The sequence below is a fragment of the Sapajus apella genome, unplaced genomic scaffold, assembly GCF_009761245.1.
Source record: "Sapajus apella isolate SASKATOON/1434 unplaced genomic scaffold, GSC_monkey_1.0 scaffold19, whole genome shotgun sequence".
Taxonomy (NCBI): domain Eukaryota; kingdom Metazoa; phylum Chordata; class Mammalia; order Primates; family Cebidae; genus Sapajus; species Sapajus apella.
This window is the reverse complement of record NW_022436959.1, coordinates 12,716,945-12,723,092: the sequence shown is the minus strand read 5'-3', so window position 1 is coordinate 12,723,092 and position 6,148 is coordinate 12,716,945.

Genomic DNA, 6,148 nt, shown 5'->3' with positions numbered 1-6,148 from the left:
TGACTATATCTACAAAAAAATCTCCTTGGAATTTTAACAGAAATTGTGTTAAACCTGTATATCAATTTGGGGAGCATTGACGTCTTTAACATGTTGAGTCTTAAAAAATTCCTTTCATTAGTGTTTTGTAGTTTTCATCGTACAAGTGCTATTCATGTTTTTATAGATTTACATATAAGTATTTCATTTTGTTTTTGAATAATTGTAAATAATATTAGTATTTTTATTTCAGTGTTCAGGAGTTCACTGATAATATAAGAAATACAATCAATTTTTGGATGTTTATCTTGTATTTTACTGAACTTACTCATTAGCTTTAGAAATTTTTTTTGGTGGATTCTTAGGGATTTTCTAAGTAGGTTATTATATCTTTTTCAAATAGGGACAGTTTTGTTTCTTTCCAACCTGTATGTCTTTTATTTCTTTTTCTTGCCTTATTGTGCCAGCTAGGATATCCAGCACTGTGTTGAATAAGAGTGGTATGAGTAAACAGTCTTGCTTAACTCCTGATAATAGGGAGAAAACATTCAGTCTTTCACCATTGGGTTTGACATTGGCTATAGATTTTTTTTTGTAGATGCCCTTTACTAAGTTGACAAAATTCTTCCCATTCCAATTTTTCTAATAGTTTTTTTTTTAAATCACAAATGTATTGAATATTGTCAAATGTTTTTTTTTCTACCATTATTCATACAATCATGAAATTTTGCTTCTTTAGCCTGATAATACAGTGGCTTCCATTGACTTGCTATCAAATATTAAATCAGCTTTGTTTCCTGTAATAAGTTTCACCTTGTCGTGGTATATAATTTCTTTTATACGTTGCTGGATTCTATTTGCTAATAGTTGGTTAAGGATTCTCGTATCTATACTCATAAAGAATATTGGTCTGTAATTTTCCTTTTTTGTGCTGTTTTTGTCTAGTTTTCGTATTAGGGCAATACTAGCTTTTTAAAAAATGAATTGGGAGGTTTTTCTTTCTATTTTCTGAAAGAGATTGTGTAGAATTGGTTGTTAATTCTTCTTTAAACATATGGTAGAATTCTCTGATGAAACCATCTGGGCCTGAAGATGTTCTGGGGAATTTTTAAATTACAAATTTGATTTTCTGAGTAGTTACAAAGCTATTCAAACTATCTACTTCATGTTGGGTAAGTTGTGGTTGTTTTTGGTTTTCCAGGAATTGTTTTATTTTGTCTAAGTTTTCAAGTTTATGTGTGTAGAGTTATTCATCGTATTCCTTCATCATCCTTTTGATGTATTCAGGGCCAATAAACATATCCTGTTTCCTTCCTCATGTTGGTAATTTGTGTCTTCTCTCTTTTTGTCTTTGTCAGTTTTGCAAGATGTTTGTCGATTTTATTGAACTTTTCGAAGAGCCAGTTCTCTGTTTCATTTTTATTGATTTTTTTCTGTGTTCAATTTTCCTGATTTCTATCCTAATCCTATCATTTTATTCTTTCTGCTTGCTTTGGCTTTATTTTGAACTTTTTTTAGGTTCTTGAGATAGGAGCTTATATTATAGATTTAAGAGTTTTCCGTTTTTTAATGTACAAATTAGTGTTACAAATTTCCCTCTCAGTACTGCATTAGCTGTGTCCCACAAATTTCAATACATTGTAATTTGACTTGTATTTAGTTAGATTTCTTTATTTCCTTTGAGACTTCCTCTTTGACCCATAGATTATTTAAAAGTGTATTGTTTAGTTTCCATGTGTTTAGAGATTTTCCTGTTATCTTTTTTATTGATTTTTATTTTTATTTCAATGCAGTTGAAAAACACACTGTGTCATTTTCATTCTTTTAAATCCATCAAGGTTTGTTTTATGGCCCAAGATAGAGTCTGTCTCACATATATTCCATGGACACTGCTATTATTGGGTAAAGTGTTCTGTAGGTATTGATTCAATGCTGATGCTCAGCAGTGTTATTTGGGTTTTCTATGTCCTTGCTGATTTCTGTCTAGGTATTCTGCTAGTTGTTGAGAAAAGAGTATCAAAGTTTTCAACCATGATTGTGGGTTTGTCTATTCCTCTTTTAAGTCCTGTCAATTTTTACTTTGCATATTTTGCAGTTCTGTTGTTTGGTGCCTACACATTTAGTATTGCTATGTCGTCTTGGTGGGTTTACCCTTTTATCATTGTAAAATATCCCTCTCTGTCTCTGGTCATTTTCTTCACTCTGGAGTCTACTCTATATCATATTAATATAGCCACTCCTGCTTTCCTTTGATTAATGTTTGCATGATATGTCTTTTTCCATTCTTTTACTTTTACTTGCTTAAATTTGTATGTTTAGACTGTTTGCATTTGGTCTAACATATTGATATGTTAGGACTGATGTTGACCACTCACCCTCAAGGGAGGGTGCTCTTTTTTACTGCTGGGTGGCAATGGGGGTTTTGTTCCCCAAGTAGTCTCCACTGACATTGCAGAGGGTATGGCTTCATTATCACTGGATGATAGTGAATGTCCTGGCTCTCTACCCTAGCAGAGGGAGAAAGGAATGCCTCATTACTGCTGAGCAGAGGTGGAAGTCCAGGTGACCCAGGTGGTTTCCACCAACATTGCAAGAAGGGCAAATCTCAAAACTGGCCAGCAGAAATGGAAGTCCTAACTCCCTGCCTCGCCTTCTCTGATACTACCCCAGTATGGATAGAGATGCTATGTTACAGCTATGTGAGGGCAGATTATTTATTGTCTAATAGTTTTGGTCTCGCTAGACTTCCTTTTCCTGATCCTTTGACTAGAGATAGCAGGACTTTGTTGGGATTTTTTTTTTTTTTTTTTTTTTTTTTTTGTCTGCTCTTGTTGTTGGCATTTCCGTCTTGCTGTCTTCTTCAGCTACAAGTCTGGAATGTGTGAAGCAAAAGGAAACCTAGACAACTTACCACAAGTTCACTCCTTGGGTTCTGAGTTCCCTTGACAATCTGCTTTCTTCTCTTCACTTTTCAGAGTCTTTTTATGTTTGTTTTCTATATAATTTCCAGGCATTTTAGTTCTTAACAGGAGGAAAAGGGCAAACTATGTTTACCTCCATCTTCCTGGAAGCAGAACACTGAAATGATTTTTATTTAAGAAGGCAATTATCCTGATTTGTATAAATACTCCTTTGCATACACCTTGCCCTATTTTGTGTCACAGTACTCACCTAGCAAAAGTACATCCCTGGTTTAATCCAACTCCCCACCTACTCTGCTTCTGCATGAATGCAGCTCAATTTGCTGGAGCAAAGCACAAAACACACTGTCTCATTTTATATGATGACTGCAGACATTCTTCTTTTGTGTCCTTAATATGGCCCACAATCGGACTACATTTGCCTTATCCATTCTATCTGTCCACCATTCTCATCCATACAACTAGTTTACTTTCCTTTCCCCTCACTCCTCCAACATTTCTTTTTCCATCTTTACCCACCACTCTCAGCTATTAATCTTGCTTCTTGTGTCCCTGAGAAAGTTGAAGCAATTCAAGGAGAATCTCCACAAATTCCTCATTCCTCTTTTACTCAGCCACCACAGTGTACTCATGTACTCTATCTTCCTATCTGTTGCTATAAATGAACTCTCTTGGGTCCCCAATTACCCCAATATTTAGTGGCTTAAAACAATAAGTTTATATCATCCCACTATTTTTATGGGGCAGAAGTAAATGAGCAACTTAACTGCTGGTTCTGGTTCACAGCCTTTCATGAGGTTGCAGTGAAGGTGTCCACTTGGGCTTTAACCAGGCTTGACTGGTTCTGCAAGATCTGCCACCACGGTGGTGTACTCACATGGCTACTGGTAGGAGTTCCCAGTTTCACACCAAATGAATCTCTCCACAGGGCTGCTTGAGGGTCCTCACAATGTGGCAGCTGATTTCCCTCAAACTGAGTGATCCAAGAGAGAGCAAGAGGGAAACCACAATGCCATTTATGACCTAGCCTCAGAAGTCACACACCATCACTCTGTCACATTCTGTTTGTTAAAAGCAGTTCACTAAACCCAACCCATATTCAGAGGGGAAAAATTAAGCTCCACCTATTGAAGGGAATAGTGTCAAAGTATTACGGACAAGTTTTTTTATTTTAACTTTTATTTTAGGCTCATGGGTGGACATGTGTTACACTTATACCGAAGGACATCACTCTAACAAGTGTCCCCCTTTCTCCTACATCATCCATTTTTACATCTCTACTTGATCATTCCCATCATTTAGCAAACTTGTCATTTTCCCAGCTTTTAAAAGAAACTCCCCCAGATACACTCAAATATTTTTCACACCTTTGCAGTAAAACTCTTCAAAGGAGCTGCCATTAGTGTCTTCCCACTCTTAAACCCACTCCAATCAAGCTTTCGTTACAATTCATGAAATCTCTTCTTGTCAGGTCACCAATGACCTCAATGCTGCTAAACCCAATGATCAGTTCTGAGTCCTCATATTATTTGATAATCAATAGCAGTGATCATTCTCTCTTCCTTAAAACATTTTCTTCATCTGAGGTGAGGCTCCTAGCTCACCTCAGTCTCTTTTCCTCCTACTTCAGTGGTTGCTTCTTTTCAATCTCTTCCACTGATTCCTCTTCTCTGCAACTTATTAATGTTAATGCACCACTTCTAGGACTCTGGTTCTTTGTTTACGTCAAACTACGCTTACTATCTTAGTAATTTCATAAAATCTCATGGCTTTAAATATATAGGTCATGACTCACAACTTTTTGCCTGCAGTATGGTCCTGTCAGCCGAACTCTTGACTCACACATTCAACTGCTTATTCAACATCATCTCTTCTCAAATGTTTGATAGATGTCTAAAAATCAGCATGTCTAAAACTGAGATGTCTCTCTCATACCACAAATCTGCAGTGCACTTAACCTTCCTCATCTCAGCAATGGCAACTCCATCTTTCCAGTTGCACAAACAAAAATCTGTAAGTTATGTTTGACTTGTCTGTATATCTTATAGCACACATCCAATCCATCAGTAAATCCTTTTAATTCTTCTTTTTAAAACATAACTGGAATACAATCTCTTTTTACTATCTCCATGATCACCCAGATCTTTCATGTCTTTTCTCAGATGTCACCTTCCCATTGAAGCCTATCCTGCCCACATTGTTTAAAATTGCATCCCTCACTTCTGTTCAACCTTACACTGCTTTATTTTTCCTTTTCAGAAAAATACCCCTATGGCTGCTGTGTGGATACACATTGATGGGGGTGGAGAGAAAATATATATCCCTTAGAAATATTTTCACCTGCTTAGTAATAGAAAAAAATTAAACCACTTTGGATGAAACGAGTTGTTTTTCCCTCAGACTATGATGTTGGAAGATGTAACTTTTGGACTTAGTATATCAGGGCTAATGTCTCTGTGACTCTAGTGCCTTTTTTCCTCCTTCTCATAACTGGTTGCAGCAGCTCCAGCCATCAAATCTGCATTCTAGGTGAGGAGATGGATGAAGGTAAAGAGGGAATTTCCAAGAGTCAGGGGTATTTTGCATTAGCTTACACAAAGGTGGAGATGAAGAAACACAAAGAGATTTTGCAACATATTTTTGTTATGAACTGGGGGAATAGTAATGAAAAAGGTTACTCCTAGGTTATTTTTATGAGCAATTGGGTAAATGATGGAGCCATTTTTCTAAGTGGTTCAAATGCAAGGAGAAAGAGATATGAAGAGAAAAAAAAAATCAAGATCTTCAAACTGGGCATACTAAATCAGAGATGCTCACCCATCATCCAAGTGTAAATTTCAAGTAGGCAGCTGCATATACAAGTCTGATGGTAATGGGAGATGTCTGGGCTAGAGAGACATGCTGGAGAGTCATGAGCACATGAGTGGTATTTAAAGCCATTGTACCAGATGAGAATACCAGCGAATGTAGTTGGTGTTCAAAATTGAGTCACAGATAAAGAGGAGGAGAAGAAAAAGCTTAAAAGACTAATAAGGAGAAGAAACGGGAGGCTGGGTGCAGTGGCTCAAGCCTGTAATCCCAGCACTTTGGGAGGACGAGACGGGTGGATCACGAGGTCAAGAGATCGAGATCATCCTGGTCAACATGGTGAAACCCCGTCTCTACTAAAAATACAAAAACTTAGGTGGGCATGGTGGTGCATGCCTGTAATCCCAGCTACTCAGGAGGCTGAGGCAGGAGAATTGCCT